Source organism: Nothobranchius furzeri, chromosome 9 (genome assembly GCF_043380555.1).
Source record: "Nothobranchius furzeri strain GRZ-AD chromosome 9, NfurGRZ-RIMD1, whole genome shotgun sequence".
Taxonomy (NCBI): domain Eukaryota; kingdom Metazoa; phylum Chordata; class Actinopteri; order Cyprinodontiformes; family Nothobranchiidae; genus Nothobranchius; species Nothobranchius furzeri.
In genome coordinates this window covers 35420117-35444220 of record NC_091749.1, presented here as the reverse complement: position 1 = coordinate 35444220, position 24104 = coordinate 35420117, and the positions used below count along the sequence as shown (strand labels likewise).

General features: G+C 37.4%; 1 protein-coding gene across 1 annotated transcript in view; it reads right to left on the bottom strand.

Annotated features, from left to right (window-relative positions):
- si:dkey-56m19.5 (proteoglycan 4) overlaps window positions 1-24104 on the bottom strand; it is a 32737-nt gene that overhangs the window by 7980 nt on the left and 653 nt on the right. The gene's annotated exons all lie outside the window — the stretch shown is intronic.

Below are 24104 nucleotides of genomic sequence, written 5' to 3'. Positions count from 1 at the left end.
TGTCATTATTGGTCGAACTTTAAGATTTTGTACAACTCCCAGCTAACAAAAATTTGTTGTAAGAACGTTATGGGAATGTTTATTTTGAATGTTGTAAAAACGTAGAAATGTCCAGTTTTTTTAATGTTACTGGAACGGTTGTGTTAACGTTACAAAAACATTGCTGGAATGTTTGCTTAAAGTTGTTTGAATGTTATTTTACGGTTAGCATGACATTAACAGAACGTTATGGGAATGTTTACTTTAAATGTTGTAAAAACGTAGAAATGTCCAGTTTTTTTAACGTTACTGGAATGGTGTGTTAACGTTACAAAAACATTGCTGGAATGTTTGCTTAAAGTTGTTTGAATGTTATTTTATGGTTAGCATGACGTTAACAAAACGTTATGGGAATGTTTATTTTGAATGTTGTAAAAACGTAGAAATGTCCAGTTTTTTTAATGTTACTGGAACGGTGTGTTAACGTTACAAAAACATTGCTGGAATGTTTGCTTAAAGTTGTTTGAATGTTATTTTACGGTTAGCATGACATTAACAGAACGTTATGGGAATGTTTACTTTAAATGTTGTAAAAACGTAGAAATGTCCAGTTTTTTTAACGTTACTGGAATGGTGTGTTAACGTTACAAAAACATTGCTGGAATGTTTGCTTAAAGTTGTTTGAATGTTATTTTACGGTTAGCATGACATTAACAGAACGTTTACTTTGAATGTTGTAAAAACGTAGAAATGTCCAGTTTTTTTAACGTTACTGGAATGGTGTGTTAACGTTACAAAAACATTGCTGGAATGTTTGCTTAAAGTTGTTTGAATGTTATTTTACGGTTAGCATGACGTTAACAGAACGTTATGGGAATGTTTACTTTGAATGTTTTAAAAACGTAGAAATGTCCAGTTTTTTTAACGTTACTGGAAGGTGTGTTAACGTTACAAAAACATTGCTGGAATGTTTGCTTAAAGTTGTTTGAATGTTATTTTACGGTTAGCATGACGTTAACAGAACGTTATGGGAATGTTTACTTTGAATGTTTTAAAAACGTAGAAATGTCCAGTTTTTTTAACGTTACTGGAATGGTGTGTTAACGTTACAAAAACATTGCTGGAATGTTTGCTTAAAGTTGTTTGAACGTTATTTTACGGTTAGCATGATGTTAACAGAACGTTATGGGAATGTTTACTTTGAATGTTGTAAAAACGTAGAAATGTCCAGTTTTTTTAATGTTACTGGAATGGTGTGTTAACGTTACAAAAACATTGCTGGAATGTTTGCTTAAAGTTGTTTGGATGTTATTTTACGGTTAGCATGATGTTAACAGAACGTTATGGGAATGTTTACTTTGAATGTTGTAGAAACATAGAAATGTCCAGTTTTTTTAACGTTACTGGAATGGTGTGTTAACGATACAAAAACATTGCTGGAATGTTTGCTTAAAGTTGTTTGAATGTTATTTTACGGTTAGCGTGATGTTAACAGAACATTAGCATAACATTACTGGAACGGTTACTGAAACGTTATTTGATTATTAGCATAACGTTCCCGGAATATTTTCATAACATGGCTGCAATACTGCTACAATGTTACCGGAACATTTTGTTAATGTTTGGAAAAACATTGTTGCAGCATTAGCAAAACATTGCTAAAACGTTAGCCTGACATTACCAGAACGTTATCTAAAGGCTAGAAAAATGTTTCTGCAACGTTATCTTAAGGTTAGCAAAACATTGCTGGAATATCAGCATAATGTTTCTGGAACGTTATCTTAAGGTTAGCATAACATTGCTGGAACATTGGCATAATGTTTCTGGAATGTTAGGGTTAGGGTTAGCAAAACATTGCTGGAACATCAGCATAATATATCTGGAACGTTATCTTAAGGTTAGCAAAACATTGCTGGAACATCAGCATAATGTTTCTGGAACGTTATCTTAAGGTTAGCAAAACATTGCTGGAACATCGGCATAATGTATCTGGAACGTTATCTTAAGGTTAGCAAAACATTGCTGGAACATCGGCATAATGTATCTGGAACATTATCTTAAGGTTAGCAAAACAACGCTGGAACATCAGTATTGTCACGATCTGGGGATGTTTAGGACCCAAATATGCTGAAACCCAGGATGACACGAGGCTGGGGAAGATGTAAAGTGAAATCCTTTATTTTAGGAGTAACCAAAAAACAAAAGTAATCCAAAAGGCTGGGAGCCAACAGTCCAAAAATCCAGATAGAGATCTGGAGATCCAAAAATACAAGAGGCACGAGAAGACTAGATCCAAGCACTAGAGGCACGAGAAGAACTTGACAGAATTACAACAAACAACAATGGACCGACAAGACACAGAGACAAGACAGGGCTTAAATACACTGGGGCATAATGGGAGGCAGATGAGCTGCAGGTGTGTGGAGTGTGGGGGGAGGACCAGGTGAAAGCAATGACTAATCAGGGAAGAAACTAACATGACCTAAGAGTGAACCTAAAAACACAAAAGCAACCATATAACTAAAATTCTAAAGGGAAGGAGAACTACAAAAACTGGTGGGACAAAACATATTAAAGAGACTAATAAAAATGAAAAGCTGAAACTATAAACACTGCAGAGGGATGACTGGAGAAGACTAAAGGAACACAGGAGACACATAAATGAGATGCAAAGGACATATGAGGGCGATATGAAACACAAAAGGAGAACCTGGAGTGGGAATTGGAGGGGCTGGGGAACAAAGGGACACAGAACATGACAAGTATAATGTATCTGGAACGTTATCTTAAGGTTAGCAAAACAACGCTTGAACATCAGCATAATGATTCTGGAACGTTATCTTAAGGTTAGCAAAACAATAATGGAACAGAAGATTAATGTTTCTGAAACGTTATCTTAAGGTTAATATTACTTTGCAGTGACATTAGTATAACATTGCAAAAACTTTAGTTTCTGAAACCCTTACGAAAAAGAAGTATACTTTAAGTATCTAATTTCAAGTATACTTAAGTGTACATAAGTTTATTTGCATACTTGTTCTTAAAGTTTACTTAGAATTATACTCCTTGGGTCTAAATTGGGCCACTAAAAGTATACTTGAAGTATACTTCAAAGTAATAATTTAAGTTTATTTGTAGTGTACTTCTGATATAATTGAGTACACTTTTCTCTTTGAAAGTATACTTAAAGTAACATCACAAGTGTACTTGGAGTGTGCTTCTGATATAATTAAGTATACTTTTGTCCTTGAAAGTATACTTAAAGTAACAATATAAGTTTACTTTTCATACAATTGAGTATACTTTTCTTCTTGAATGTATACTTAAAATATACTTTAAGTAATAATATAAGTTTACTTATAGAGTACTTCAGATATAATTGAGTATACTTTTCTCCTTCAAAGTATACTTAAAAGTAACAGTATAAGTTTACTTCTAATAAAATTGAGTACTTTTGCCCTTGAAAGTATACTTAAAAATAAACTTTAACATTATACGTTTACTTGCAGTGTACTTTTGAAATAATTGAGTATACTTTTCTCTTTGAATGTATACTTAAAATTATACTTAAAGTAATAATATATGTTTACTTGTAGTGTACTTCTTATATAATTGAGTATACTTACAGTTTTGAAAGTACACTTTACAGTAAACTTGACGTAATATTCTTTTAGTAAATTTTAGTATCTCTATTTTCTCTATAAACACATACTGCAAGTAACATTTAACATCTATTTGCTTACTACCAATACATTTAATTTCCACTATTTACTGATACTCCGTCTTTATGCAGAGAAAAAAGTTAATAAAGTAGCTAAGTAATTTTGTTTAAATGTATTAAACAGAGAGAATTAGAACAGAACAAAAACAGACCTGTTTACCAGGATTAATCAAAGATGAGAACGCAAACTGTTCTGAACATGTTTAACGCGTTAATTCTGTCCATTTTGAAAGACTTTTTAAAAATGCCTTTAAAAAAATCAGTCCATTTTATGGATCCACTTGCTTGGTTGTTGATGCCTTTTTGAAGTTTTCATTGTTGCATTTCTTTCGTATTATTTTTCTTTTATCTTGAACGCGCAGAGAGGGAAACTTCAACTGAGCATGCCCTGTGAACACACAAAGCAAAAAAATGAACACTTGGCACTGCCCCATCACTTTCATTTTTTAAATAGCAATTAATAAACATTCGATACATTACAATTTCCTTTGATTTCATTTTAAATAAATATTTAGAGTGCCCAGGTAGCACATAAAGAATGCAATTTAACGGTTTTCTTAAACAGGGTATATACAGCAATCCTTAAGTAAAATTTAATACTTTTTAATACTTTTTTTACTACCTTCAGAATTTTTTTAAAACCATCACAACACTAAATTGCAAGTGTTAATCAGCGACCTATTTACACATATTTTAACATATATAACATACAAAAAGAATAGACTTAGAGACTCACTGATGTTGACAACGTATTGCACATATTTATTTTACTTAGAAAATAAGCCAGGCACTTCTGTTCAGCGGTTCAGACAGTCGACCACGAGGCCTGAAATGATGCACAACGACCACTGAATATGACGTCATCATTATGTGACCGGATATGCTAAAGCAGGGCTGCTCGATTATGGCAAAAACAATAATCACAATTATTGTGACTGAAATTGAGATCTCGATTATTTAAGACGATTTTTCAAATTATGTAGATTTTTATTTTTTTTTTTTTTATTCAGTCATAAAACTGCTCAGGGCACAAGAACTCCTGATTCCCAGTATAAAAAGACCAATATACTTATAGCTCAGTTTGACCCAAGGGCTGTAGACATTGGTTTAACTCATTTAAGTCTAACCAGTACAGACCCAAATACCAATATCTTGCAAATACTGACAGCAAGAATTATACAGTGGCATTTATAAATACATGCAAATTGCTGTTCACTAAATGTTGCATAGCATTTATTGAGTCGTGTCAAGGTGCTGTAGGAGTGCACTAGCACCATGTCCTCAGAGAGATTAGTTATTATTTATCAGCGTGAGGAACTTATTTCTACCTTATTTATAAACTATTTATTTACAAGTCCATCAGTTAATGTAATAAATGTCCCAACCACAGCTGCACCCCCACCCCCAACCCGGTCTCACAGCAATCAGGGGCAAGCTGCACGTGTGTTTAGCACGCCGCACGCGCACATTTAGCCGTTTTTATCGGCTCAGGAGTCCGCAGGTGCGGGTGTGTGTCACTCACTCTGGTTAATCCAACAGGGAGCCGGCTCCGAGAGCCGTTTCTTTAGCGACCGACACATCACTACATCATTCCCTTTCCTAATGTCCTGAAGAATGGTCCGGAGTGCAGGCGGAGTGTTTAGCTAACCTGCAGGAAATGTCGACAACAGTTATCCAGAAAGTAGCTAAGGGTTACCAGAGATGTTTCTGAGGTGTTCACTAGGTACTTTTAAGATTTAAAAAGTCAAGAAGGGGGTCTGAGAAGCTGCTAGAAATAGCGTCAAAGTCGCTAAGTTAACTTGGCAACACTGGGAGGAGTGCTTCATTTGCAACTCAAGGCAGCGCAAGTGGGAGGAGCAAATAATCGGCTTGCTTTGTTTTTATAATCGTTCAACACATTTCATTCGGAATATATTTCTATGACGATGTTCAGAATACGACATCTGATAGTCTGAAAAAATAATACCTAATTTGGAAAAAATAATACCTCTGAGACCAAATTTAACACTTTTAATGGCCTTAAATTTGACTATTTTTATTTATCACTTTTTAATACTTTTTAAAACCCCGCAGACACCCTGTTAAAATAGGAACGTTTAACCTGTGCGGCCAGAGCGCTCTCCTTCCTTCTGCTCTGCATAAACCTGAGCTGATCACCTACTTGTGCGTATTAATCACATGTCTATAGGGGACAAGATATAGCCATGATGTTCACTTTTACCTCAGACCGACTTATTGCTGTTTTATGGTGTGGCTGAATCTGCGATCCGCTGCCACGCGGACTGGAATAACAAATGCTGCAGGTTCGGAGTCACTGGCTGGAGCGGACCCGACTCATCCCAGAAGCTAATATCTTAATTTGACCTTGAATGAAAAATAACCTCTTAAAAGTTTTTATCACGGTGGAGGCAGCGTTCATTTCTGCCTTCAGTCTGACGGCGCGCTGGAGTTAAAGCAGCGTGCGTGCTTATTGAATCTGTGTGCACGTGTGTGTGTGCGCGCGTGTGCAGCACAGCCGCTCAAATCACCGCGTCTCGCGCTATTTAAACCAATGTTGTAAAATGACTTCTGCCCAGCCCAGATGTGCTCACTTGTGCACCCGTGAGCCGTGGTTCAGCCGGAACGCGTCTGACCTCTGACAGACGCACTCTGAACTTCAGATCTTCAGCGCGCTGTTAATAGCCTGAATGGGAATCATTTCTTGTTATTTAGTTACATCCACAATGTTCTGTGTGTGAGGTTTACAACGTCAGAACACCTGCATGAGACAGGTGTTAATTACAATCTGCCAGAATGACTCGCCACCTTCAGATTCCTCCAACACCGTTAAAAATGATCAAATACGGAACATATCGGTGTGCGCAGGCCAGAGTGCTGAAGCTCGGCGCATTGTTATTATGAAGCTAGGGCACATGTGGAGGACACGCGCGCGCGCAAAAATATACTTGTTTTCAATTACATTTATTGTGCCCACTTACTTTTTCTTTGGCCCACCCACAAATGAGTTTCTACGCTAATGGTGACATATGACAGACTTCTCTGAGCTCCGCAGCCATTACACTTTTCACCTTGCGCACCCCCTAGCGGCAGCTCGCGCACACTTTGGGAATCCCTGGTTTAAAGCAACATCAGGATGCACATCAATTCAACATTAACAAAATATGAATTACACTAACCACTATCAAGTAAGTCAGTGAGTACTTTATGCCATTTGGCATAAAACCAGTCGAGTATTGAATCGGATTAGCCTATTAGCATTAGATTCTAATGGGCTAATCCGATTCAATTATTCATGCTAAACTAAAGACTAATTGGGATGCTGCCCCCGCGACCCGGACCCGGATAAGCGGAGGAAGACGAAGACGAAGAAACTAAAGACACAAATGGAGTTGCCAGACTCAGAACGGCTGGACGAACAGAGAAAAGGTAAAACTCAACTGTTCCTCCCACTGTCTTTATGGGTGACCCCGCGAGGAAAGTTGACCATTGAGCAGGGTTGATGGTTTATCCCTTGAGGTCCACGTGACAGGGGTGAGGTGGTGCTCACTCCTCACCTCTGCCATATAGACCCAAGGGATGAACCATCAACCCTGCTCAATGGTCAACTTTCCTCGCGGGGTCCTACCCATTAGGACAGTGGGAGGGTTAACTCAAGGAGGAGTGGAAAATGAACATATTTGCCCAAATGGTGGTGTGTTACTTTAACATCAACAATTAAAGAGCAGACAAATAGTAAATTACATTGTGGATGTGGACAATGCTCTAACAGAGTGAGCCATCTGAATCCACCACTCTTTAAGATTTTGAGTTACACATGTAACATCAGGTCATTTTTGACTCTGCAGCTTGGGTGACAGTTTAGACCAAGTAAGATTTTCTGCGTGGACTCAAATGTGTTGGTCAGTCCCTTCGGATAATCTAGATGTAAGGCATAGATGAGGCCGAACATTACCAGGAAGGCATCAGGAAGCCTGGAGAGGTTGACAATCACATCACCCTCTAGGACAGGGATTCCCAAAGTGGGGTGCACGAGCTGCCGCTAGGGGGTGCGCGAGGTGAAAAGTGTAATGGCTGCGGAGCTCAGAGAAGTCTGTCATATGTCACTATTAGCGTAAACTCATTTGTGGGTGGGCCAAAGAAAACGTAAGTGGCCACAATAAATATAATTGAAAACAAGTATATTTTTGCGCGCGCGCGCGTGTCCTCCACATGTGTTCTAGCTTCATAATAACAATGTGCCGAGCTTCAGCACTCTGGCCTGCGCACACCGATATGTTCCGTATTTGATCATTTTTAACGATGTTGGAGGAATCTGAAGGTGGTGAGTCATTCTGGCAGATTGTAATTAACACCTGTCTCATGCAGGTGTTCTGACATTGTAAACCTCACACACAGAACATTGTGGATGTAATTAAATAAATAAGAAATGATTCCCATTCAGGCTATTAACAGCGTGCCGGAGATCTGAAGTTCAGAGTGCGTCTGTCAGAGGTCAGACGCGTGCCAGCTGAACCACGGCTCACGGGTGCACAAGCGAGCACATCTGGGCTGGGCAGAAGTCATTTTACAACATTGGTTTAAATAACGCCGATAACGACGCAAGGTGACTGGAGCGCCTCATGGAGCTGTGCCGCGCGCACACACACACACACGCAGATTCAATAAGAGCGCACGCTGCGCAAACTCCGGCGCCCCAGAAATGAGCGCTGCCTCCTCTGTGATAAAAACTTTTAAGAGGTTTTAAAACATTTTTCATTCCAGGTCAAATTAAGATATTAGCTTCTATTTTGGGATGACGTATTAAAGTCGGGTCCGCTCCAGCAGTGACTCCGAACCTGACTACAACCCCTGTTGCAGCATTTGTTGTTCCAGTCAGCGTGGCAGCGGATCGCAGATTCAGCCACACCATAAAACAGCAATAAGTCGGTCTGAGGTAAAAGTGAACATCATGGCTACATCTTTTCCCCTATAGACATTTGATTACGCACAAGTAGGTGATCAGCTCAGGTTTACGCAGAACAGAAGGAAGGAGAGCGCTCTGGCCGCACAGGTTAAACGTTCCTACTTTAAGAAAACCGTTACATTGCATTGTTGATGTGCTACCTGGACACTCTAAATATTTATTTAAAATTAAATCAAAGGAAATCATAATGGTATCGAATGTTTATTAATTACTATTTAAAAAATGAAAGTGATGGGGGAAAAGGTCGATCATTATTTTTAACCCTGTCTGTTTAGCTTGACGTCTGATATATATATATACATATATATATATATATATATATATATATATATATATATATATAGCCATGCCCTGATGTGGTGGCTGGGGGGTGCGTCGACATGGTCGGGACATAGAAGGGGGTGCGCGGCTAAATAAGTTTGGGAACCACTGCTCTAGGATAACAGATTCTCACTGGGTCGTACGTAACTGGACTCTCGGCATCATCGGTGATGGTTGTCAGGAGGACAACTGCTGCATCCCTGAGGTCCGGCTCATTGGTATCATCCTTACAAAAATGAAAGGGAGATCATACACTAATCATATTTGAACTGAAACTCTGACTGTGGCCATTTTTATTTCAGTAGATTGTCATGTAAATAACAATAAATGCAGTCTGATAGACTCCTGTTTATGGCTGGGCAACATGTCAAAGATTTATCGTTATCCAAGTTCTTGTCTCTCATCCAGATAATTTTTCCCATGTCAATAAATTTGATAATAAAAAAATGAAAAGATGTGTAAGTTGGCCACATTTATGTCCGTTTAAGAAGCTGTAGCACCTTGAGTCATGTAAAATTTTAGTCAATGTAATACATGAGACAGCCCCATCTAGTGGACAAATATTGTTGCTACGCATTCCTGTAGTTATCGTCAACTTATCGTTATCGAGGTGAGATCTTCAATATATGGTGATATTGATTTTAGGCCATATCGCCCAGCCCTACTCCCGTTCAATCTGTTGCTTTGTGCTCTCATTTACGAATAAAGTGAGATGGCTTCCGTGTGTGCCAGTGTTATGCTAATGAAAGCTACTTGAATTCTTTGCAGTGATTGTTGATTTTTCTCAGTGCCTTAAAGCCTGCCACACATGAGTGCCATCTGCTGAGCAAACGGTCTCGAATGACCGCTTGGTCAGCAGATACCTCGCCATGTGCGCCAGATTTTCACTGAGTTTTCCACCTCATGAGACGCTGAGGTGAATATCTGACCAGTTAAGATATTTTCCGCCTCACAGGGGTAAAAACTCGCCGTGTGCGCATTACCGAGCTGCTGGTTGAGCTGAAATATTCTAGTGGACAACCAAAGCACGTTCTCCGCTCACATGACCCCAAGATGGCAGCCCCCTGTCTGCATGTCAGAAAAGAAACAAAACAGAGACAGAGCTGGAAACGGAGGAAATGCCTATCCTTTTTTTGTTGACGAAATGTCGCCGCCACCGGCATTTCAAGGTTAGGAAAATATGGGTACAGTAGCTGGAAAGATGGACCAGGCAAGGAGTTTATGCCAATTTACTCCGAGACACACCTGGAAGACCCAGAATCCTTCCGAAAGGGTAATGGAAACAGTGGGCCCATCGATCCGCAAGGTACCGTTTTGTTTATTTTTCAGACACGCAGACAGGGTAAGGGGCTGCATCTGAATACATCTTGGGGTCATGTGAGCGGAGAAAGTGCTTTGGTTGGCCACTAGAATATTTCAGCTCAACCAGCAGCTCAGTAGTGCGCACACAGCGAGTTTTTACCCCTGTGAGGCTCAAAATATCTAACTGGTCAGATATTCACCTCAGCGTCTCGAGAGGCAGAAAACTCAGTGAAAATCAGGCGCACATGGCGAGCAATCTGCTGAGCAAACAGTCATTCGAGGCCGTTTGCTCAGCTGATTGCTCTCGTGTGTGGCAGGCTTAAACATCTTGCCAAAGGTTTGTAGTTGAAACAATGGCACATTTTCCAAAATGTTCATGTGCGTTGTCCTTGTGTTGTCTTTATGCATAAATAAATAGAATGATTTGTTCAAATTTACAATACTGGGACTTACCACACATGTCCTCAAAAATCCAGAGGTTTCCTCACGCAGATAGACAGGAAGGGCATGTAGAACAGTGGTACGCCTTGTGTGGACATCATGTAATTCCTAAGAAGATTGAGTGTAAATACTGTCAAGTTTACTAATCAAACTTAATGCCAAATTGCTCTGACCAATTTTCCAAGACAGTGATATCTGCATCTAAATCCAATGATAAACTGCTGAATTCAAAAGTTAATTTGAAGTGTTTAACATTACATAATACGGAGGGGTATTAGGGCCACTGAAGAAAAAATTCTGAAAATAAATAAAATTAATAAAGTCAGAATTCTGACATTTATCTCAGTATTCAATTGTTTCCTTCAGTGGCCCTAATACTGCCTTATTGCCTAAGAGTATTAGTCACTGAAGAAGAAAAAAAGAATTGAGAAAAAGACTCAGATATTTTCAAAATTCTGGGATTTAAGTCAGAATTCTGACTTTTTTCATAAACCTAAAACAAAACAAACAAAAAACTATTTAGGAATTTTTTGTTAAAAAAACCCAAATCAAAACAAACAAAAAAATAAAAGCCTGAATTTTAAGATTTAAGTCAGAATTCTGATCCCCCCTCATAATCTTCCCCAATTTCCTTTTTTTTTTTGTTTTAGGTACCAGTCAGAACTCTGAGATTAAACTCAGATTTATGACTTATTTTCTCAGAATTCTATTTTTTTTTCTTCAGTGGCTCCAATACTCATAGCATAAAGACATTACCTGTAAATTGTATATTCACCTGTGCATCATGGGCTTTGACAATGTCAGCCAAAGCATTTGCAGTCTTTCCAGTTTTGGAAGCTTTCTGTATGAATAAGGCCATCAAATGAGGAGTGTGGTGATTTAGCTGCGCATAAAAGGTGTTAGGACGGTTCTGGTTTGTGATTCGTTGAAACTCTGCATACACCTGCATTAATGAAAGAACAGTACAATAAAAACAATTATTAATTTATGATGAATGAAATACAGCAACGCTACACGCAATGTGAAATAGCATGGTCAAAGATAAAACCAGATGAAAGAGCTGATCCTCATTACCTCAGCTGGCATATGAAGAGCAGGCCAGAGGTCCATCAGCTCTTTCACAGGAGGGCAGGACATGACTCGTCTGTCGTCTCAAGGCAAATGTTGTCTGCATCATCCGGCTAATAACACATATGTTTCTCTCAGTCTTCTTTACTTCCTCAACAACAGCCTGCCTCATACAGCCCAGACTAGAGGGGTCTTCTCCTTGAGGAAAGTTAGGCAGGAAGTTCTGCACGCTTGGATGTTTGAATGGGAAGGTTCATTCTCTGGGTTTCTTTGGCTTCTTTTCCCAGCATTTACGGAGACCTCCTGACATCCAGCTCTTCTCTTCTTAGTCCTGTAATTTTCCTTTTTGAACTTGATACTGTTTTTCCATCCATTCCAACCACTGTCAGATCCTGCTTCTTTTAAACATGATGTTTGCTCACAAGACCATTGCTATTTCTTTGTCACTAGGGTAAGCCTTGAACCTACTGTATATATGGTAGATGCCAGATTCTTGACAACTGAAGTCTTTCATTCTTTTCAAATTCAGTATTCACATCTCTACGTGTCAGCTCAATGTCAAATGGAAATTTGGGAATCTGAAAAGGACCTGGGGGCCATCTGCTTAGACGCTCTGGGGATGACACATCTGAAAAGGTATCAGTTGATGCAACAGAACGGGAATCCTGTGTAAGGGAAATATGAACAAAGGATTTTTGTGGTAACTCCTCTATGTCAACAAGGCAAGTGAGCCTTCCATCAAAGTCTGGATCTTCGTATTTCAAATTGAAATCACAGTCAAGTTCCAGTTTTTCTTTTAAAATCTTAATCAGTTCATCAAAAGAGGCCGGACAGGAGTCAAGTTTTAATTTAATTACACGGTCAGATTCGACAGCACGTAGGATCATGTTTCGTGGGGCTTCAGCCGCCATCACTGTAATAAAGAAATTAAGAGATATTTAAGTCAAAAGCACCTTAATACAGAAAACATAGGGCTTTCATAAGTTTTTTGAATGTTAACAATCATGAATAACAGCCTCTGTGCCAAAGCGACAGTTTTAAAAGACAAATCTGTATACATATATACATACATACATATATAGTCATGTTATTTAGAATGTGCCATCAAAAATACAGATTGTGAGAATTACTCACCAGTGTTCTTACTTCTGTCTCACTTGTATGAACCTCTTGGGGGTCAACAGCAGCATGCCATCAATCTTGTGTGCAGAGAGTGGGGTTGGATCATTGAAGTCTGACTTTAGATTCATAGACAGGCTTCCCAATGTGGCTGACAGCTCATAGGAACGCAGATACTCTACATTTACACATCTACACCAGGAAGCATAATCAGTAGAGAAAAAAAACTTTGTGAATCACAAGGTAGATCTGTGTTAGTCAGCAAAATTTAGGCAGTCCTCCACTATATATGAAGCTATGTGAGAAGATTCAAGTGTAATTTGACTTATCCACACAAAGCTAAAAACATAACATTTAAAGAAAAGAATCTGGAGCAACAGCGTACAGTAAGGACAAAATTACAACACTAAAATACTGTGAAATTAATAGAAACAGCGTTCTGCGGTTCAAGATATGTGCAACTGAGCACTAGTTAATTTGATGATAAAAACATTAACAAAATTTCGATGTATATGTGTGTATTAAATAAAACTTTTCACAAAAACTGACAAACTCCCGCCAGCGAACTGAACTTCCTGTTTTTTTTTTTTTTTGTCCTCAGAACATCACGTTTTAAAAAAACTATGGAGGGGACAAAAATGGAGGGAAGGAGGGAACATATAGCATCGAGATCAGCACTGCTTCGTCTCTTGCGGTCACAATCCTCTTCTACGGTTAAAAAAGCAGGCTGCTTGCAAAGCTATGGCACAGGTGCTACGGGGAAAATAGTTTACAACACAGACTGATTTTTCATCGCTGTACAAGAGATCACTGCTCATTTACTTTTAATAAATGGACGTTTAAGTTTGACTTGGTGGCGCTGAGCTCCCGCTTTCATTTTTTTCTCAGAACGTCACGTTTAAAAAAAATACAATGGAGGGGACAAAAATGGAGGGAATAAGTCTCTAGAAGTCTAATAAAAAGTATCTAAAGTAATGCTAACCTTCAATAATGAGAAAGCGCTGCTCGTTTCATTTAATAAACGGACTTTAGTCGCACACAACGTTAATAACACAGCTAACTTACACGATGACTTAGCATATTAGCTTGCTACGTGGCCAACATTACTCACCATGTCCGTCTTAAAAACATTTAAGCAACTTTTATGGTGGCTACTTACATTTAGCTCAGTGGTGCAGAAGCATCGACTGTCAAGTGCAGAACAGAAGCGTGACATCCGACAGTTAATGCACCTCCGACCCTGCTCTTCTTCTCGGTCTGCCCAGAAGCTTCGAGAGCCGACTGAGCAAATGCTACAAAATAAAAGCACTTCCTGTGCGTGTAATTTCACAATAATTCGTAATTTCATGCTTAATATGTTATTTAGGACAGCCAGACAGAGTACTTTCTTCATCCCTATGAAAATTATTTTTACAGAAGTCCAGTACCACTCAATACTCACACTTAATTGACTAGTTATTTCGAAATAAGGCAAAGATTCAAGCAAGGATAAACTTAATATGGAGGAATATGTTAAACAGAAAGGACATGTCAAAAAAAAGGACTGATTTCAAAATATATAAAGCTTTACAACAGGATTTGACTGTTAAGAATACAGATATTAAAGAAAAATGGGAACTGGAAGTGAACATAATGATGACAGATGAGGAATGGGAGGAAACACTTGAAGCAGGCCATAAACTAACTAATAGTCTGTCTTGGAGGGAATTTGAATGGAAGGTGAAGGCGCATATTTTAAAACTCCACTTATCATGTCACGTATGTGAGAATGCTGTTTGTAGATTACAGCTCAGCATTCAACACCATTGTTCCCTTTAAGCTGGACAGGAAACTGTCTGGACTGAGCAGCTCCCTCTGCAGCTGGATCCTTAACTTTCTGTCTGACAGACGCCAGGTGGTCAGACTAGGCAGCACCACCTCATCCCCCGTCACACTGAACACTGGTGCTCCGCAGGGGTGTGTGCTGAGCCTTCTCCTGTACTCACTCTACACCTACGACTGCACGGCCACGAGAAACTCCAACATCATTGTGAAGTATGCGGACGACACCACAGTGGTAGGTCTCATCACCAACAACGATGAGACGGCCTACAGGGAGGAGATCAGCGCCCTGACCCACTGGTGTCAGGACAACCGTCTCACCCTCAACGTCACAAAGACAAAGGAGTTGATAATGGACTTCCGGGAGGAGCAGAGGAATACACACCCCCATCATCATCAACGGCGACGCTGTGGAGAGGGTGAGCAGCTTCCGTTTCCTTGGAGTTCATCTGGCTGAGGATCTTACGTGGTCAGTGCACACGGAAAATACGGTGAAGAGTGCACAGCAGCGCCTCTTCTTTCTCAGGAGACTGAAAAGATTTGGCATGAGCCGCCGCATCCTCAGGACCTTCTATCGCTGTGCCATTGAGAGCATCCTCACTGGATGTATCTCCACCTGGTATGGCAACAGCACCGCTTACAACCGCAAAGCTCTCCAGAGAGTAGTGCGGTGTGCAGAAAGGATTATTGGAGGTGAGCTTCCCTCCCTCCAGGACATCTACAGGAAGCGGTGCCTGAGGAAAGCGGGGAGGATCATCAAGGACTCAAGTCACCCCAGCCATAAACTGTTCAGACTACTTCCATCAGGAAGGAGGTTCTGCAGCATCCGGTCCAGAACCAGCAGACTGAGAGACAGTTTTTTCCATCAGGCCATCAGACTGCTGAACACTTCGCAGACACCTCACCCTCACTACTGAAACTCCCACATTACACACTCCATACTGTACATTAATGCCACTGTTTTGCACATACCAGCCTCTGTACGTTTTATATCTCTTATCTTATTGTTTACTTTATTCATTTGTAAAACACGTATATACACACTATACACACACTCACACGCACACACGTAGAACAATATATTAAAAAAATAATAATAATATACTTGCATAAACATTTAGTAATGTATATACATTACAACTTATACATATTATTACTTAGATTAGCCATTTTTATATTTTACTTGTTTTTACATTACTGTATTTTTGCATAACTCTGTTGCTGTGGAGCTCGCACACAAGAAATTCACTCGCATGTACTGTACCAGTGTACCTGCACATGTGACGTGACAAAAAAAGTGATTTGATTTAAATAGTAACGTTTCAAATTTATGTTGGAGAAAATGCGGGCTAGTGGGAGACTTTTCACATATACTTTTGTTCTGCCCTAAATTCATACCATTCTGGGAAGGTGTTAGGGAGAAATTGAAAGAACCTGGAAGGTGAAATTACAATTTAAGTTAAAATGGTTTGTACTGGGAATGCTATACAAAAATTCTTACACACATAATGGAGACATACGTAATCAGAATTCTGCTTATGACTGCCAAGAAGTGTATTAAGGTTTTATGGCTGGACACAGAACCCCCAAGGGTGGCACAGTGGAGAGACAGAGTTAGACAGGTCTACAAAATGGAACAAATTAATGCAAGACTATGACTGGGACTAGTGAAATTAGAAAAAATGTGGGAACCAATAAAACAAATGTTAGAAAGATAGTACTCTCATGTGAAAATTATTATTATAAATTTTTTAATGTATTTTTGTCTTTTGGGTGAGTTATTTAGCTAGATCAAAGTAAAATGTAGAATGTATTAGAAAGCAGATAAGATGAATACAGAGAAAGCTTGTCAGAACTACAGTGGGGCAAAAAAGTATTTAGTCAACCACCGATTGTGCAAGTTCTCCCACTTAACATGATGACAGAGGTCAGTAATTTACATCATAGGTACACTTCAACTGTGAGAGACAGAATGTGGAAAAAAATCCATGAATTCACATGGCAGGATTTTTAAAGAATTTATTTGTAAATCAGGGTTGAAAATAAGTATTTGGTCAGTAACAAAAATTCAACTCAATACTTTGTAACATAACCTTTGTTGGCAATAACAGAGGTCAAACGATTACTATTGGTCTTTACTAGGTTTGCACACACAGTAGCTGGTATTTTGGCCCATTCCTCCATGCAGATCTTCTCGAGAGCAGTGATGTTTTGGGGCTGTCGCCGAGCAACACGGACTTTCAAATCCCTCCACAGATTTTCTAAGGGGTTGAGGTCTGGAGACTGGCTAGGCCACTCCAGGACTTTCAAATGCTTCTTACGGAGCCACTCCTTTGTTGCCCAGGCGGTGTGTTTGGGATCATTGTCGTGTTGGAAGACCCAGCCACGTTTCATCTTCAAAGCTCTCACTGATGGAAGGAGGTTTTGGCTCAGAATCTCACGATACATGGCCCCATTCATTCTGTCCTTAACAAAGATCAGTCGTCCTGTCCCCTTAGCAGAAAAACAGCCCCAAAGCATGATGTTCCCACCCCCATGCTTCACAGTAGGTATGGTGTTCTTGGGATGCAACTCAGTATTCTTCTTCCTCCAAACACAACGAGTTGAGTTTGTACCAAAAAGTTCTACTTTGGTTTCATCTGACCACATGACATTCTCCCAATCCTCTGCTGTATCATCCATGTGCTCTCTGGCAAACTTCAGACGGGCCTGGACATGCACTGGCTTCAGCAGCGGAACACGTCTGGCACTGCAGGATTTGATTCCCTGCCGTTGTAGTGTGTTACTGATGGTGACCTTTGTTACTGTGGTCCCAGCTCTCTGCAGGTCATTCACCAGGTCCCCCCGTGTGGTTCTGGGATTCTTGCTCACCGTTCTCATGATCATTTTGACCCCACGGGATGAGATCTTGCGTGGAGCCCCAGATCGAGGGAGATTATCAGTGGTCTTGTATGTCTTCCATTTTCTGATAATTGCTCCTACAGTTGATTTTTTCACACCAAGCTGCTTGCCTATTGTAGATTCACTCTTCCCAGTCTGGTGCAGGTCTACAATTCTTTTCCTGGTGCCCTTCGAAAGCTCTTTGGTCTTGGCCATGGTGGAGTTTGGAGTCTGACTGTTTGAGGCTGTGGACAGGTGTCTTTTATACAGATAATGAGTTCAAACTGGTGCCATTAATACAGGTAATGAGTGGAGGACAGAAAAGCTTCTTAAAGAAGACATTACAGGTCCGTGAGAGCCAGAGATTTTCCTTGTTTGAAGTGACCAAATACTTATTTTCCACCCTGATTTACAAATAGATTCTTTAAAAATCCAGCCACGTGAATTCATGGATTTTTTTTCACATTCTGTCTCTCACAGTTTAAGTGTACCTATGATGTAAATTACTGACCTCTGTCATCATTTTAAGTGGGATAACTTGCACAATCGGTGGCTGACTAAATACTTTTTTGCCCCACTGTATATGTACTGATTGGTGATTTGGTTAAGTTGTAGAGATCTTATGGCCACAAGGAAATTCGAACTTTGTTCAGGGAAACACTGCCCTGGAGAGGGGAAGAAAAAACTCAAATGCATCTCCATGTAAATGTTGTCGTTCTAATTCAAAAATAAAAAGTTCCAAATATATATATATATATATATATATATATATATATATATATATATATATATATATATATATATATAACATATATATATTATATATAAAACATATTATAATATATTATATAAATATAACAACACTAAGAGAACTTTAATCAATCATAAATAACGTTGTTACCATGTTCCGAGAATGTGGTTCTAAAAATGTTCTCTAACAACGTTATGAGAACTTTCATCAATCATGAATAACGTTGTACAGACATTATAAGAACGTGGTTCTAAGAATGTTTTCTAACAACACTAAGAGAACTTTCATCAATCATAAATAACGTTGTGACCATGTTCCGAGAATCTGGTTCTAAAAATGTTTTCTATCAATGTTATGAGAACTTTCATCAATCATGAATAACGTTGTACAGACATTATAAGAACATGGTTCTAAGAATGTTTTCTAACAACACTAAGAGAACTTTAATCAATCATAAATAATGTTGTTACCATGTTCCGAGATTCTGGTTCTAAAAATTTTCTCTAACAAGGTTATGAGAACTTTCATCAATCATGAATAACGTTGTACAGACATTATAAGAATGTGGTTCTAGGAATGTTTTCTAACAACACTAAGAGAACTTTAATCAATCATAAATAATGTTGTTACCATGTTCCGAGAATCTGGTTCTAAAAATGTTCTCTAACAACGTTATGAGAACTTTCATCAATCATGAATAACGTTGTACAGACATTATAAGATTGTGGTTCTAAGAATGTTTTCTAACAACACTAAGAGAACTTTAATCAATCATAAATAACGTTGTTCCCATGTTCCGAGAATGTGGTTCTTAAAATGTTTTCTATCAACGTTATGAGAACTTTCATCAATCATGAATAAAGTTGTAAAAACATTATAAGAACATGGTTCTAAGAATGTTTTCTAACAACACTAAGAGAACTTTAATCAATCATAAATAACGTTGTTACCATGTTCTGAGAATCTGGTTCTAAAAATGTTCTCTAACAACGTTATGAGAACTTTCATCAATCATGAATAATGTTGTAAAGACATTATAAGAACACGGTTCTAAGAATGTTTTCTAACAACACTAAGAGAACTTTAATCAATCATAAACAACGTTGTTACCATGTTCCGATAATCTGGTTCTAAAAATGTTCTATAACAACGTTGTGAGAACTTTCATCAATCATGAATAACATTTTACAGACATTATAAGAACGTGGTTCTAAGAATGTTTTCTAACAACACTAAGAGAACTTTAATTAATCATAAATAACGTTGTTACCATGTTCCGAGGATCTGGTTCTAAAAATGTTCTCTATCAACGTTATGAGAATTTTCATCAATCATAAATAACGTTGTTACCATGTTCCGAGAATGTGTTTCTTAAAATGTTCTCTAACAACGTAATGAGAACTTTCATCAACATGAATAAAGTTGTAAAGACATTATAAGAACATGGTTCTAAGAATGTTTTCGAACAACACTAAGAGAAATTTAATCAATCATAAATAACGTTGTTACCATGTTGTGAGAATGTGTTTCTAAAAATGTTCTCTATCAATATTATTAGAACTTTCGTCAATCATGAATAACGTTGTAAAGACATTATAAGAACGTGGTTCTAAAAATGTCTTCTAACAACACTAAGAGAACTTTCATCAGTCATAAATAACGTTGTTACCATGTTCCGAGAATGTGGTTCTTAAAATGTTTTCTATCAACATTATGAGAACTTTCATCAATCAATAATAAAGTTGTAAAGACATTATAAGAATGTGGTTCTAAGAATGTTTTCTAACAACACTAAGAGAACTTTCATCAATTAAAATAACGTTGTTACCATGTTTCGAGAATGTGGTTCTAAAAATGTTCTCTATAAACATTATTAGAACTTTCGTCAATCATGAATAACGTAAAGACATTATAAGAACGTGGTTCTAAAAATGTTTTCTAACAACACTAAGAGAACTTTAATCAATCATAAATAACGTTGTTACCATGTTCCGAGAATCTGGTTCTAAAAATGTTTTCTAACAACGTAATGAGAACTTTCATCAATCAATAATAACATTGTACAGACATTATAAGAATGTGGTTCTAAGAATGTTTTCTAACAACACTAAGAGAACTTTAATCAATCATAAATAACGTTCTTACCATGTTCCGAGAATCTGGTTCTAAAAATGTTCTCTAACAACGTTATAAGAACTTTCATCAATCATGAATAACGTTGTACAGACATTATAAGAACGTGGTTCTAAGAATGTTTTCCAACAACACTAAGAGAACTTTAATTAATCATAAATAACGTTGTTACCATGTTTCGAGAATGTGGTTCTAAAAATGTTCTCTATCAACATTATTAGAACTTTCATTAATCATGAATAACGTTGTAAAGACATTATAAGAACGTGGTTCTAAAAATGTTTTCTAACAACACTAAGAGAACTTTCATCAGTCATAAATAACGTTGTTACCAGGTTCCGAGAAAGGGGTTCTAAAAATGTTCTCTAACAACGTTATGACAACTTTCATCAATTATGAATAACGTTGTACAGACATTATAAGAATGTGGTTCTAAGAATGTTTTCTAACAACACGAAGAGAACTTTAATCAATCATAAATAACGTTGTTACCATGTTCCGAGAATCTGGTTCTAAATATGTTCTCTAACAACGTTATGAGAACTTTCATCAATCATGAATAACGTTGTAAACACATTATAAAAACATGGTTCTAAGAATGTTTTCTAGCAACACTAAGAGAACTTTCATCAGTCATAAATAACGTTGTTACCATGTTCCGAGAAAGGGGTTCTTAAAATGTTCTCTAACAACGTTATGAGAACTTTCATCAATCATGAATAAAGTTTTACAGACATTATAAGAACGTGGTTCTAAGAATGTTTTCTAACAACACTAAGAGAACTTTAATCTATCATAAATAATGTTGTTACCATGTTCCGAGAATGTGGTTCTAAAAATGTTGTCTATCAACATTATTAGAACTTTTGTCAATCATGAATAACGTTGTAAATACATTATAAGAACGTGGTTCTAAGAATGTTTTCTAACAACACTTAGAGAACTTTCATCAATCATAAATAACGTTGTGACCATGTTCCGAGAATCTGGTTCTAAAAATGTTCTCTAACAACGTTATGAGAACTTTCATCAATCATGAATAATGTTGTAAAGACATTATAAGAACATGGTTCTAAGAATGTTTTCTAGCAACACTAAGAGAACTTTCATCAGTCATAAATAAAGTTGTTACCATGTTCCGAGAAAGGGGTTCTTAAAATGTTCTCTAACAACGTTATGAGAACTTTCATTAATCATGAATAACGTTTTACAGACATTATAAGAACGTGGTTCTAAGAATGTTTTCTAACAACACTTAGAGAAATTTCATCAATCATAAATAACGTTGTGACCGTGTTCCGAGAATCTGGTTCTAAAAATGTTCTCTAACAACGTTATGAGAACTTTCATCAATCATGAATAACGTTGTACAGACATTGTAAGAATGTGGTTCTAAGAATGTTTTCTAACAACACTAAGAGAACTTTAATCAATCATAAATAACGTTGTTACCATGTTCCGAGAATGTGGTTCTAAAAATGTTCTCTATCAACATTATTAGGACTTTCGTCAATCATGAATAATGTTGTAAATACATAATAAGAACGTGGTTCTAAGAATGTTTTCTAACAACACTAAGAGAACTTTCATCAATCATAAATAACGTTGTTACCATGTTCCGAGAATCTGGTTCTAAAAATGTTCTCTAACAACGTTATGAGAACTTTCATCAATCATGAATAACGTTGTACAGACATTATAAGAATGTGGTTCTAAGAATGTTTTCTAACAACACTAAGAGAATTTTAATCAATCATAAATAACGTTTTTACCATCTTCCGAGAATGTGGTTCTAAAAATGTTCTCTATCAACATTATTAGAACTTTCGTCAATCATGAATAACGTTGTAAAGACATTATAAGAACGTGGTTCTAAGAATGTTTTCTAACAACACTAAGAGAACTTGCATCAATCATAAATAATGTTGTTACCATGTTCCGAGAATCTGGTTCTAAAAATGTTCTCTATCAACATTATTAGAACTTTCGTCAATCATGAATAACGTTGTAAAGACATTATAAGAACGTGGTTCTAAGAATGTTTTCTAACAACACTAAGAGAACTTTAATCAGTCATAAATAACGTTGTTACCATGTTCCGAGAATGTGGTTCTAAAAATGTTCTCTATCAACATTATGAGAACTTTCATCAATCATGAATAACGTTGTACAGACATTATAAGAACGTGGTTCTAAGAATGTTTTCTAACAACACTAAGAGAACTTTCATCAATCATAAATAACGTTGTTACCATGTTCCGAGAATGTGGTTCTAAAATTGTTCTCTAACAACGTAATGACAACTTCCATCAATCATGAATAACGTTGTACAGACATTATAAGAACGTGGTTCTAAGAATGTTTTCTAACAACACTAAGAGAACTTTCATCAATCATAAATAACGTTGTTACCATGTTCCGAGAATGTGGTTCTAAAATTGTTCTCTAACAACGTAATGACAACTTCCATCAATCATGAATAACGTTGTAAAGACATTATAAGAATGTGGTTCTGAAAATGTTTTCCAGCAACATTGTGAGAACTTTCATCTATCACAGATAATGTTGTGAAAACGTTCCGAGTATAAGGTTCTATGAATGTTTTCAAACAACATAATGAGAACTTTCATCAGTCATGAATAACGTTGTTAAGACGTTCCAATAATGTGGTTCAAAGAATGTTTTCTAACAAACATTGTTAGAACTTTCATCAACCATAAATAACGTTGTAAAGACGTTACAAGAACATGGTTCTAGGAATGTTTTCTTTCAGCATTTTGAGAACTTTGATCAATCACAAAAACATTATATACACGTTCAGAGAACATTGTTATAAAAACGTTTCCTATCACCGTTATGAGAACTTTCATCATGCAGAAATAATGTTGTTACAACGTTCTTATAACAATCTTCTAAGAACATTTTCTATCAACGTTACAGCAACATTAATAACGTTCAAAGAACATTTTGAAAACATTACTTTAGCAACGTTATGTACTAACATTAAAAAAACTTTTAAAGAATGTTTGTTTTGGTGCAATTGCTGCAAGGTTGAATTCTGACCTTTTTAATATTAGTTTATAGATCATTCATAAAACACAGGGGCATTAGAGCAACGTATTCCAGGAAAGGTCTATATTTGTCAGTAACGCACTCTTTATTTTCCTTGACCAGGATAGGGTACACCCTGGACAGGACGGCCACACAGATGCAAACAACCACACATTCGTGGCTTGACACTTCAAGATACGGCTTGTTCATGGTCTGTGGGAAGAAACCAGAGTACCAAAATCTGGGACATGAGCCTGTGACCTTTAATTTTGAAACAACAGTGCTAACGACTGCACCACTTTGCAGTTTATGACAGTATGTCCTGAAAGAAATTTTTGAAACTGTCATTTATTTGCTGCCTTTACCTTTTGTTCGTCATTGACATTATTACTGCTGATTTGTCATAAAGGTATCTACAAAATTATTTAATTCTAATTAATGGGAACAAAATCTGAGAAAACAGCGTCATCTACTGGAAACATTGTATTTTACAGTACGGATGACCAAGGGAATAAAATAAAATAAAAATAAAAATAAAAGCAGAAACAGCAATC